Source organism: Hyperolius riggenbachi, chromosome 5, assembly GCF_040937935.1.
Source record: "Hyperolius riggenbachi isolate aHypRig1 chromosome 5, aHypRig1.pri, whole genome shotgun sequence".
Classification (NCBI taxonomy): Eukaryota; Metazoa; Chordata; class Amphibia; order Anura; family Hyperoliidae; genus Hyperolius; species Hyperolius riggenbachi.
In genome coordinates this window covers 177,506,426-177,520,280 of record NC_090650.1, presented here as the reverse complement: position 1 = coordinate 177,520,280, position 13,855 = coordinate 177,506,426, and positions in this window count along the sequence as shown.

Below are 13,855 nucleotides of genomic sequence, written 5' to 3'. Positions count from 1 at the left end.
CTTTGCTCATGCGCTTAATCTATGTTTAACTATCATCTTCTCCTTCTGTGTTGGGTTTAAGTGCTGCTCTATACAGGAACGGCAGTGAAGGCTGCCATAGGACCTGAAAGAATAAAGAAGAAACTACCAGATCTACAGGGCGCAGAGGATCGAGAGCACAATGGATAATGGTATGATGATTCATAGATTATAACTAAGTATACTAAGAATGGAATGTGTTTTCTGAACAGCAACTATCATAATTCCCTCGTTATGTTATAAATTAGTAATAGAAGGTATTGAATTGACCTTTGCAATTAATTTGAAGTAAAATAACTGAACGATAATAAAAAATAATACAGAGCAGGTCTGGCATTCATGTCACAAGGAACAAGAGCGAGGTTAAAAAATACACAAACATCTGAAAGAAGTTTATCAGAATTCGGCTTTAACCTAGGTGCCATAACTGGGAAAAACACAAAACAACACAGGAAAATGGCGGAGCAAGAAATAAGTGGGAAACAGGGAAACGAGGACAGCAGACCGCAAACACCGAAGGGAGGTTTAATCACCTTAACAGAGGTAATAAATCATAAAAAAAAATAGAGGAGTTATGTAACTCACCGCGCTTTAGATCCCAAATACCGCCAGCACCAGGTGATTGGGCAAAAGGAGAAGAACCAGGGGGAAGTGAGGGGAAAACAAAGGAAAAATCAGCTGCAGGGGCAGTGGAGGTAAAAGGGAAATACGACACGCACCCACAACGAGAAGCCTTTGAGGATAAATTGCAGAAAATGTTCTCGGACTTCGCAGAATCTCTTAAGGCTTCCATGGCTGAATCCGTCATGATATCTGTGAGGGAAGCGGTTTCACAGGAGCTGAGACCACTCAGGGAGGCTGTAGCAGACCTGACAGAGAGGATAGAGTCGGTAGAAAAAGACACTAAGAAGCTGGGAGAAACTGATAAAGCGCAATCAGAAGCATTAATAAAACATAATAACCAACTTAAAGAAATGGCAACAAAAATGGATGATTTGGAAAACAGAACCAGAAGGAATAACATTAAAATTCGAGGTATACCATCTTCTACCCCAACAGGCGATTTGGAAGTATGGGCGCAGGAAATTTTTAAACTGATCACACAGGCCGAAAGTAATGTGGAGATTGAAAGAATACATAAGATAGGGAAAGGGAAAAAGACGTCAGAAGGCCAAGTCACAGACGTTTTGTGTAGACTGCTCTCATTTAAAGAAAAGGAGATGATTATGATGAAAGCAAGAAGCTACAGGAATTTGAAGTATAAAGGATATAGCATTGAGCTGTACCATGACCTATCATATAGAACGATACAAAGACGTAGGCTATTAAAACCATTAACAGACAGAATAAAAGAAAAAGGATGGAAATACAAATGGGGCTTTCCCCTGGCAATCACCATCATAACAGACACGGAATCAATTACTGTGAAAGATGGAGAGGATTTGAAGCCAGTTCTTCAGAAATTAAACTGTCCCGCAATAGAAATAGAAGGATGGGCATGGGATGAAGTGACACTTCCAAAGACCCAACTTGAAGCGGACTCTTGGGCGGTGCAAGTTAAAAAATAAGTATATTTAAGTAATTCAGGAATAGGGCATAAATAGATATAATGATTAATTAAGGAGGGGACTCCTCTCCTTTCCCCCTCCGGACTTTTTCTTCTTTTTTTTTTTTTTTTTTTTTTTATTTCCCTCTAAGAAAATATGAAATGGGGAAATAAAGTGTCGTCGGACACAATACGGCTCTCTAGAAAGATATTTGGGAGCAAGTTTCGAAATCTGAAACTAAGGAATGACTGGGAATGTTTAATTGGTTGGATGGTGTGGAGTGAGATGAATGAAAGAGAATTGGGAACGACAGAGGAAATGAATAGCCGAGAATTTAATCTGAGATTTCCGAGTTTAGCGATCCACTCTCGTCAGTTCTCTCCCCCGCCCCCTCCCCAACCCCCCCCCCCCCCCTCCAGTGTCTCTCCTTTCCTCGTCCAAATAGATTTTTAAAGTTTATAATAAAATGAATATTTTAAGAATAGAAACCTTGAATATAAAAGGAGCCAACTCAGGCCAAAAAAGAAATAGAATTATTGATGAGTTAAAAAGAAATAAAATTGATATTGCATTCCTCCAAGAGACGCACTTCAAAAAAGGGAAAATTCCCTATTTGGACAGTAAGAATTTTGGAGAATGGTTTGTTGGGTCTAGTCTCCAGAAAAAAACCTGCGGGGTAGCAATCATCATAAATAAAAAACTACATTTTGAATTAGAAGATAAATTTTGTGATGAAATGGCTAGAGTTTTGATCCTTAGGGGGAAAATTAATGGGGAAAGGACCACCCTGATTAATATATACGCCCCGAACAAGGGCCTCCTCACTTTTTTTAAGAAGTTGTCTGAAAATATAGAGACGTGGGCTAAGGGAAGGATAATCTTGGGGGGCGATTTTAATATGACTATGGACCCATCAATAGACAACTCAAGGAAAAAAACCTCAATTTCTAAACATTTAAGGGGAAAAATAAATAATATATTTAGGGCCAAAAAATGTATCGATATATGGCGGATTTTAAATTTAGGAAGAAAGGACTATACGTTTTACTCTATCCCCCACGATACATATTCAAGAATAGATCATTTCCTGATACAACAACCCTACGTAAAAGATGTGATGGAGGCCAAAATAGGGAATTTTTCCCTATCAGACCATGCCCCAGTAATCTTAACATTAAAATGGGGACCAGTAAGACAGCAGGCAAGACTCTGGAGACTAGACTCAGACATATTAAAGGATAAAGCAATTGCACAAAGGATTAGATTAGCTATTGTGGATTTTCTGGACAATAACCAACACCCGATCATATCGGGAAAATTGTTGTGGGAATCGATGAAGTGCGTCATACGAGGAGAAATTATAAAGCAAGAAATAATCAAGAGGAAAGGTGAGACAGAAGCTATCAATAAACTCATTGATCAGTTACAGATACTAGAAGATAAACATAAAGCAGAACAAACCGCTCTGTTGAAAGATAGGATTGCTCAGACTAAAGGGGAGTTAAATGAGGTACTAAATATGAAATGCAAAAAATTTTTTGAAAAAGTATGTCGGACTAAGACGCTTTACCTAAATAAATCAGGGAAAATAATGGCTGAGAGGATTAAAAAGGAAAAGGCCAAAAAATTCATTGAAAAAATCAAAAATATAGATGGTACCCTGGTGCATGACACAGAGGAAATAAGTGAAGCCTTCTACACATATTATAACAACCTGTATAATTTGAAGGAGGAAAAAGGATCAACAAATCCCGCCTCCTTTTTAGATAAGGTTAAACTGCCCACACTGTCTAATTTAGACCAAGAAGAACTGGGAGAACCAATAAAAATAGAGGAATTTTTAGAAGTACCGTATTTTTCGGAATATAAGACGCACTTTTTCTTCCCCAAAACTGGGGGGAAAAAGTGGGTGCGTCTTATATTCCAAAGGTACGGTATTTTCGCCCCATAACATACTTACCGGATCCTGCCGCCGCGATCCTAGCCTCCTTCGTCTGTCCGCCGTCATCCAATGTCGCAGCAGCCGTCATCGGAGGGTCCAGCAATCCCATCCAGTATCCCCGACTGATCCCCGCTCTAAGTGTCCAAGTCGCCGGCTCCTCTTCACTGCAGTCATGCTTGTATGCAGGCTCGCGGTGATTACGCGCTGGCGGGGCCGCCTTCCTCCATAGTTACGGCGTCCTCTTCTTAGATACAGTGCCCCCTTCTGTGTGACGAGCGGCGCATGTGCGCCGGGGTCACGCATGCCGTCAGGCGCACGTGCGCCGCTCGTCACGCAGAACGGGGCACTGTATCTAAGAGGAGGACGCTGTAATTATGGAGGAAGGCGGCCCCGGCAGCGCGTAATCACCGCGTGATCACCCCGGGGCTGCATACAAGCATGACTGCAGCGAAGAGGATCCGGCAACCTGGACACTTAAAGAGCGGGGATACTGGATGGGATTGCTGGACCCTCTGATGACACCTAATGGGACCCTCAGATGATGGCGGCTGCGACTCTCGGGTGATGACAGGCAGATGGAGGAGGGGAGGATCGCGGCGACAGGATCAGGTGAGATGCAGCAGGGGTGTAGTGTAGTGTTGTTTGGGTTGGCTGAAGGGGTTACTTAGTGAAGTGTAGTGTAGTTTGGGTTGGCTGCAGATGTTAGTGAGGGAAGTGTAGTATACTGTAGTGTAGTGTAGTGTAGTGTAGTGTAGTGTAGTGTAGTTGTAGTAGGGGTTAGTGAAGTAATGTGTAGTTGATGGGGGCAGCAGGGGTGAAGTGAAGTGTAGTGTAGCAGGTGTTAGTATAGATGGGCAGTGTAGCTTAGATAAAGACAGTTTTGGGGGAGTTAGAGGTCCATAAGAAGCCCCTGCACCATAGACGCACCTAGGTTTAGTTTATTTTTTTTTTCCTGATTTTTGCCCTCTAATTCTAGGTGCGTCTTATATGCCGGAGCGTCTTATATTCCGAAAAATACGGTAGTTCAAAAACTGGTAAATAAAAAAAGTCCTGGGCCTGACGGTTACACAAGTGAATTCTTTAAAAATTTTGCTCCAGATCTAGCAGCACCCTTTTGCAAACTGGTTAACGAAAGCTTAGAAGGCAAGACATTCTCTGACCTCTCTAATAAAGCTATTATCACTTTAATCCCCAAGGAACAGAAATCATCTATAGAAGTCACCAATTACCGCCCAATATCTTTAATAAATATAGATGTTAAGATATATGCTAAAATATTGTCAAATAGATTGGATAAGAAATTAGATCTGCTATTGGGGAAACAGCAAAGTGGTTTTAGAAAAGGGAGGCATATAAAGGATAATATCTATACGGTAGTGAATTTTATACATCAATGTAAGAAAAATCGAGGGGAGGCTGCCCTGCTCGCATTAGACGCAGAAAAAGCATTCGATAGGGTATCCAGAAAATACTTATACGCTACATTGGAAAAATTTGGGTTAGGTGAGAACTATATCAGTAGGATTAAAAATCTATATATAAACCAAACCGCATGTATAAATATAAATGGCTTTCATTCAAAGGAGTTAAGATTGACAAATGGAGTCAGGCAGGGCTGTCCTCTTTCCCCTAGTTTATTTAATTTGGTACTGGAAACATTTATTCAGACTATACAGAAAGAAGAAAAGATTAGTGGTCTAAGAACGGGTGAAGAAGAATTAAAGATATGTGCCTACGCAGACGATGTAATTCTGACACTTAAAAACCCCGATATATCTATAGAAAAAACCTTCAAAGTAGCAAAAATCTTCGGGGAGCATTCAAATTATAAAATAAATATAGAAAAAACCTCGGCACTTAATATAAACTGCAGTAGCGAGACCAAAAAGAAAATTAGGGAAAAATTTAAATTACAATGGCACAATGACAGTATTAAGTACTTGGGGATACATATATGTAGTGAAAACCGGAATCTCTTTGATAGAAAAGGGGTAAAGAACTGGAAATCTGCACTAATTCCCTAAAACAGTGGGATCTACATAGCTTTAACACCTTAGGCAGAATAGATATAATAAAAATGAATTTATTACCTAGGATACTGTTTAAACTACAAAATATCCCAATAGAAATTCCCCAAAACTGGTTTTCGGCGTTACACAGGCTTTTCTCAAAGTACATTTGGAGAAATAAAGCAGTAAGAATATCATATAAAAAAACAACAATGGATAAAAAAAAAGGGGGACTAGCAGCGCCGGACATGTATAAATATTATCAAGCCATATTATTGGGTAGATTGTTGGAGTGGAGGCAAGGAAGAGAAGATAAGACATGGATTATGATGGATGGAATACGAGAGTGTGAATATGAAAGATGTATTGTCATGGGATAAAATAAAAATCAGGCAAGCAGCAAAAACAACAGACCACCCATTTATTATCCCCGCGCTGAAAGCGATGTTGGACTATATTAAAATTAACATTGCAGAGCTCCCACCTCTAATGCTAATCGAGAACAACTCAGAATTTGCACCAGCGAGAGAATTAGGATGGTTAAAAAAGAATAAATTAGAGGAAGATACGAGAATAGTTAATTTAGTTCAGGGAATAAGGCCTGCCACTGAGTTCGGAAGGTTACAAATACAAAGCTTCCTTGAAAGACAAAAATTAAAGGGGGGAGAGATAAGAGACCAATTGAATAAATTAGAAAGATTTTTTAAAGATAAAACAGTCCCACAGAAGATGCTGTCTCGGCTATATGACCATCTGGGAGTAAAGGAGGTTGAACGAAATACTAGCTGGTTCCGGGAGAAATGGGAAATGGAGTGGGGAGAAAAATTAGATGATTCAGAGTGGGAGAAGATTACTTCATATATTTGGCTACCTAAGAATACTAGCATTCAGTTATTACAATTTAAAATAGTGTCTCAATGGTATTTAACGCCTGAGAAACTCTTTCAAAGGAAATTAAAAGAAAATAATCTATGTTGGAAATGCGATGCAGGGACGGGGAATCTATCTCATATGCTATGGCACTGCCCAACAATACGTTCCTTTTGGTCAGAAATACAGACATTTATAAGAAAATATATTCTCCCAGATGGTGATATGAATGAGAGAGTAGCAATTTTTGGATTGACTCAAAAAGGGGAAAACAAGACGGTGGAAACGTTATTTCATATCCTCTCACTGGCAGCCAAAACTATTATAATAAAGAACTGGAAATCCACTGACAAACTCTCAAAAAAAGAATGGATGAATTTATCATCTTATTTGCTACAGATAGAAGCAGGGGAGGAAGGAGAATTGGAAGGCGAGCCACAGAAAAATTTTCAGATGGCTAGAAAGTTGTGGGAGGAGGCAAGGAGGGGAGAGGAGCAGAGAGGATGAGGAAAGAGAGAGAGGAAGAAGGAAGATTAGGGAATAGCAATGAGGGGAGGAATGGAGGGATGTAGAGTCTGGGAGCGGAAGAAGAGTGGATATTCAGAGGAGATAATGGTCCGGAAATAGTCAGAATTGATAGATTGGATATATGTTGGAATGGGTGGAGAAAGGAGGGGAGAAAATGGGCAGAGAGGATGAGAAAGGATGTAGTTTATGGAAGGGGAGTGTGAGTGCCCTGAAGTCTGATTGGAACTTGGTATATAGAATTTTAAAACTTAAAATGTGAGGGATGGTCTTGGTGAGAGGGGTAGCTAAGCCACGGGCCTCTTTATGTCCCTCACTCCTTTCTGATCCCTCATTATGGTTTGACTTTTTGTGTTTAAATTATAAAGATACATACATAAATTTATATATAGATGTACATATTTGTGAAGCAATAAATTGTCAAACGATGATGCAAAATAAAACCCAACATAAGAGGGCTCCGGTGAAGCGCAGCTAATCTAGTTGGGTATAGTACAATTTTGTACGCTGAGTTTGAAAAAAAAAAAAAAAAAAAGAAATCACATTATGCATAGCTCTGGGTGTCAGAGCTATGAGTGTCACACACAGAGTAATGCAGTAGTACTATCAAAATACAGTGAAATAATAATGCACAGGAGTGGTACTGTGCGTGCAACTTAATGTAGCAACAGCATTAGTGTGCACACAGCTCTGGGTGTCAGTGGGCTGTGGAATGTCACACAAAAAAACACAGGAGGCCGATGTGCTAGCCTTCAAAAGGACTGTTTGGGGTGCATTCACAGCAAGTGAGGAACAAGAACACAGGCCTAGCTAATGCTTTCCATCCTATCTGCACAAAGTCTAACCTTGCTCTCACTAACAGTCAGCAGCCAGCAGAGAATGAAGCCGATGTGGCAACCGCAACTGCTTTTTGATAGGGGGTGGGGGTCGAGCAGGGGCTGCTAGCTGATTGGCTGCCATGACTGTGTCTGCTGATTGTGCGGTAAGGGGTCAAAGTTTAGCTCAATGATGATGTATAGGGGGCAGGTCAAAAATGCAAAATGTTCGCTATTCACCATGAATGCGAATTACGGAAGTTCGCAGAATACTGTTCACCGGCGAACTGTTCAGACCATCTCTGGTTATGATTTGGCATCTCTACTGAGACATGTCCAAGATTGGATTAAAGATATAGAAAAATATTCCAAACTGGCTCTGGAGATGGAGATTGCTAAGCTTTGGCCTATGCTTGGCCTCCTGCATGCGAAACCCAGTGAGTTCCATCCATAGCTCCAACAAAATGTTATTTTTAATTTAACTTAATTTAACTGTCCTTGGTCCCCTCCTCTTTTTCATCTACATGCACGGTGTTGGTGACTTAATCAACTCATTTGGGTTTCAATACCACCTGTATGCAGACGATACGCAACTATACCTCGCGGACCCAGACCTTAACTCCCTCCTCAAACGTGTTCCTGACTGTTTGTCTGCTATATCCTCCTTCATGTCCTCTCGCTTCCTAAAAATTAATATGAGTAAAACGGAACTAATAATTTTTCCACCGTCTCTGGCCACCTCTCTGCCTGAAGTAACTATAAATGTTAATAACACTCCCATAACTTCAGTTCCCAAAGCACGGTGCTAGGGGGTAATATTCGACTCTTCTCTCTCTTTTATTCCTCATCTTAACTCCATAACCAGCTCCTGCTATCTCCAACTCAAAAATATATCTCGCATCCATCCAGTGGCATAGCTAGGGTGTTTTGCACCCGGTGCGGATAATTTACCGACACCCCCCCCCCCCCAAAAAAAAGCGAAGCGTGCAGCGGCAAAAAGAGTGCGGACATGACATCACATGGGTGGGGGTAACTGTAATGTAACTATAACAGTAAGGCAGTGGGCTAATATAGGTAGCCAGAATAGTTGCCCCCAGCATAGGTTAGATAGGTAGGTGCCCCCAGTATAGGTTAGTTAGGTAGGTGCCTCCAATATAGGTAGCCAGTATAGTTGCCACCAGAATAGGCTAGCTAGGTAGGTAGGTGCCCCCAATACAGGTTAGATAGGTAGGTGCCCCAGTATAAATCACATAGGTAGCTGCCCCCAGTATAGGTTAGATAGGTAGGTGCCTCCAGTATAGGTTAGATAGGTAGCTGCCCCCCAGTATAGGTTAGATTAGGTAGGTGCCCCCCAGCAAGGGTTAGATAGGTAGGTGCCCCCAGTATAGGTTAGATAGGTAGCTGCCGCCCAGTATAGGTTAGATTAGGTAGGTGCCCCCAGTATAGGTTAAATTAGGTAGGTGCCCCCCAGTATAGGTTAGATTAGGTAGCTGCCCCCCAGAATAGGTTAGATAGGTAGCTGCCGCCCAAGTATAGGTTAGATTAGGTAGGTGCCCCCCAGTATAGGATAGATTAGCTAGGTGCCCCCAGTATAGGTTACATAGGTAGCTGCCCCCCAGTATAGGTTAGATAGGTAGCTGCCCCTCAGTATAGGTTAGATAGGTAGCTGCCCCCCGGTATAGGTTAGATAGGTTGCAGCCCCCCAGTATAGGTTAGATTAGGTAGGTGCCCCCCAGTATAGGTTAGACAGGTAGCTGCCCCCCAGTATAGGTTAGTTAGGTAGCTGCCCCCCAGTATAGGTTAGTTAGGTAGCTGCCCCCCAGTATAGGTTAGATTAGGTAGGTGCCCCCAGTATAGGTTAGATAGGTAGCTGCCTCCCACTATAGGTTAGATAGGTAGCTGCCCCCCAGTATTAGGTAGGTAGGTGCCCCCCCTAGTGGAGGGGGAGCCGCAGCCGCGGGTAGGGCAGACCGACCTCTCCCTCCCTTCCTCTCCCCGGGCCACCCTCCGTGCTCCCCCCTCCAGACTGCAGAGTGAGCACGCAGGGAAGCGCTATACACATCTTCTCACCTACCTGGTTCCAATCGCCGCTCACTAGCCACCAGTCTCCTCTCTGCATACACGCTGATACACACACTGCTTCCTGTTTAGCCGGAAGCAGCGTGTGTATCAGCGTCTATACAGAGGCATCCAGCGGCTAGTGAGCGGCGAGTGGAACGCAGGGAGGTGAGTAGCTGTGTATAGCACTTCCCTGCTGCGCATTACTCTGCATCTGAGGGGGGAGCAAGGAAGGCAGCCCGGGGAGAGGAAGGGAGGGAGAGGTCGGGCTGCCCTCCCCGCGGCTGCGGCTCCCCATCCATTACAGCGCACCCCCTCTAGGGCGGCTGGGGTCACCCAGAGGCGTATCTGGGTAATATGGCGCCTATGGCAAAGACTGAAATCGCGTCCAATAAGAGATGGGAGAGTACAATTCAATTCTGAGAGGCAGTTTAGCTTTTCTCTGCAGCCTGCACGACTTAGATGAGACAAATGGTATCCCTAGATGCTAGAAGTAAGCAACTGGATTACCCAAATACCAGAGTTTAGAATGCCCCCACCCACCACCACCCCAGGATACAGAGATTCAGAAGCCATGGTGCTCTAGATTTTACAATCAAAGGAATACTATCGATTCACATATTTTTTTCAATTGACACAGGAATTGTTTGGGAAGTGCTGCTAAGTACTGGTATATACATTTTAGTAGCAACTTCTTTGTTTACTGTTATCAATATACATTCAAACTTTACTGACGCCAAAACTGACGGCTGACTGAGCCATGAGGAGAGGGAAAATTCCCCTCACACTTGAGCAGTTAACTATATGTGTAGCGCTGTGTGTGACAGAGAGAGCTCCCAACAGCTGTAGCTGCTGTGTCCTGTGTTTCTGACTGACCTGTTTGAAGAGAGCAGAGGAAATGTAACTAATTGTCACAGCTTTTTCATACTGTTTTTGCTTTCAGAGTTTGATATGTTTGATATTTGCTTTCTGTAGTCTGATATGCAACTCTGGCTGTGCATTGAAGAAGTACAGACTAACCAGCAAGCTCATGGTTACCCAGAACTCATTGGAGTGTGTAAGGGACTACAATGGTTCTAAAAGCCCCCTTACTAAGATGTTAAGAAAAACAAAAATTTGCTTTGCTAAAACAGAAAGAATTTGCGATAATTCAGGTTGGAGTGAGCTCGAGATGTCTCCCAGAGCACCACTGCTGAATATATGCAAATTAACCATTGTACCCTTAGAAGCTAAACACACCTCCAGAACCGCTGGAATGCAATGATGTGTCAGCTTGTTAAATTGTACAGAGCCATAATAATCCAACATGCATACAGACTGTTTTGGATTGTTTGATCCTCATCAGTGCATGGCATGGATTAATTTGGCTCTATGGAGTAGGGCTTGTAAACCGAGAGGTACAGACTAACCAGCAAGCTCATGGTGACCCAGAACTCATTGGAGTGTGTAAGGGACTACAATGGTCCTAAAAGCCCCCTTACTAAGATGTTAAGAAAAACAAAAATTTGCTTTCCTAAAACAGAAAGAATTTGCGATAATTCAGGTTGGAGTGAGCTCGAGATGTCTCCCAGAGCACAACTGCTGAATTTTTTGCATAATTTGCATATATTCAGCAGTGGTGCTCTGGGAGACATCTCGAGCTCACTCCAACCTGAATTATCGCAAATTCTTTCTGTTTTAGGAAAGCAAATTTTTGTTTTTCTTAACATCTTAGTAAGGGGGCTTTTAGGACCATTGTAGTCCCTTACACTCCAATGAGTTCTGGGTCACCATGAGCTTGCTGGTTAGTCTGTACCTCTCGGTTTACAAGCCCTACTCCATAGAGCCAAATTAATCCATGCCATGCACTGATGAGGATCAAACAATCCGAAACAGTCTGTATGCATGTTGGATTATTATGGCTCTGTACAATTTAACAAGCTGACACATCATTGCATTCCAGCGGTTCTGGAGGTGTGTTTAGCTTCTAAGGGTACAATGGTTAATTTGCATTGAAGAAGACACCCCTTCTGCAATTGATTTGTCCCAATATAGCTAAATCCTACCCTCAATAAATTACAGCTTTTGCCTCTGATATTTAACATGAAAAGTAGGAAAATGTTTACACAGCTACTTAGACATTATTTGCACACTGTCATTTTAGAACACTTGGGTATCGATAGTATTCCTTTAATTAGCCGTGTGCCTCAAAATTAAATAGTCACTTGCTTCCAGATAAACTAGTAAAGTAGTCACATGCTTCCAGATAAAAGAATCAAAAAGTTCCATGCCTCCAGATAAAATAATCAAATAATTCTATGCCTCCAGATAAAACAATCAAATACTTCCATGCCTCCAGATAAAGTAATCAAATAGTTCCATGCCTCCAGATAAAATAATCAAGTAGTCACATGCCATCAGATAATTCATCAAGTAGTCATGTGCCTCACAATAAAAATAAAGTTGTCACAATCATCCAGATAAAATAGTGAAGTAGTCACACACCTCCAAATAATATAATTAAACAGCCAGGTGTCTCACAACAAACAAGTGAAATAGGCAAATAAAATGATTAAGTAGCCACGTCCGCCCTGCATTAACAAATTAAGTAGCCATGTTCTCCCGATAAATTAATTAAGTAGCCATGTGCACATATATATTAGTATTAGGTTGCAAGATGTATCCCCATGATATTAGGTAGCCATAGCTGTCCCCTAATTGCTGGCTTGGCGCAGGGTGCTTGCTGAGGGCTGTCGGCAGGGAGCTGGTTGGGGCAGGGAGCTGCCTGGGGTAGGATGCTGGCTGCCTGGGGGCAGACTGCTGCCTAGCGCAGAGTGCTGGCTTGGGCATGGTGATGGCTTTCTGGGGCAGGGTGATGGCTGGATTGGGCAGGTTGCTGGTTTGCTGAGGCAGGGTGCAGGCTTGAGCAGGGTGCTGGTTTGCTGGGGCAGGTTGCTGACTGGCTTGGGAAGGGTGCTGTTTTGCTGATGCTGGGTTCTAGCTTGCTGGGGCAGGGTGCTGGCTGGTTTGGGCTGGGTGCAAGGTGCAGATTTGCTGGGGCAAAGTGCTGGCTTGCCGGGTGCAGGTTTGCTGGGAGATTAGGTGCAGGCTTGCTAAGGGGCTGGGTGCAGGCTTGCTGGGAGATTGGGTGCAGGCTTGCTGGGAGATTGGGTGCAGGCTTGCTGGGAGATTGGGTGCAGGCTTGCTGGGGGACTGGGTGCAGGCTTGCTGGGGGTGCTTGGTGCTGACTGGGTGCAGGCTTGCTGGGGGGGCTGTGTGCAGGCTTGCTGGGGGGCTGGGTGCTGACTGGGTGCAGGCTTGCTGTGGGGGCTGGGTGCTGACTGGGTGCCGGCTTGCTGGAGGGGCTGGGTGCTGACTGAGTGCAGGCTTGCTGGGGGGGCTGGGTGCAGGCTTGCTGGGGGGGGGGGGGAGCTGAGTGCTGAATGGGTGCAGGCTTGCTGGGGGGGCTGGGTGCAGGCTTGCTGGGGGGGATTGGTGCTGACTGGGTGCAGGCTTGCTGGGGGGGCTGGGTGCAGGCTTGCTGGGGTCCTGGGTGCTGAGTGGGTGCAGGCTTGCTGTGGGGGCTGGGTGCAGGCTTGCTGGGGGGGCTAGGTGCTGACTGGGTGCAGGCTTGCTGGGGGGGCTGGGTGCTGACTGGGTGCAGGCTTGCTGGGGGTGCTGGGTGCAGGCTTGCTGGGGGGGGGGGGGGCTGGGTGCAGGCTTGCTGGGGGGGGGCTGGGTGCTGAATGGGTTTTATTACAGACCTCAGATCTGTGACGACCAGTCCTCCGATGATGAATCCGATCAGTTAGTGCCGCCCCCGCCGCCTGAACATCCTTGTAATTGCAGGCAGTATCAGCGCGTAAGCAGTGACGGAAGGACGCACGCTACTCGCGCCCAGTTTATTCCACATGTGGAAGAGACGTCATTAGTCCCTTCCGCATGTGGAGTACACTAGGCGCGAGTAGCGTGCATCCACCCGTCATGACGCTACTGCATCCGTCCCTTTCTCACTCAAGACACAACCAAAATGTTAATACATGCTCTTATAATTTCTCGTCTGGACTACTGCAACGTACTACTTTGTGGACT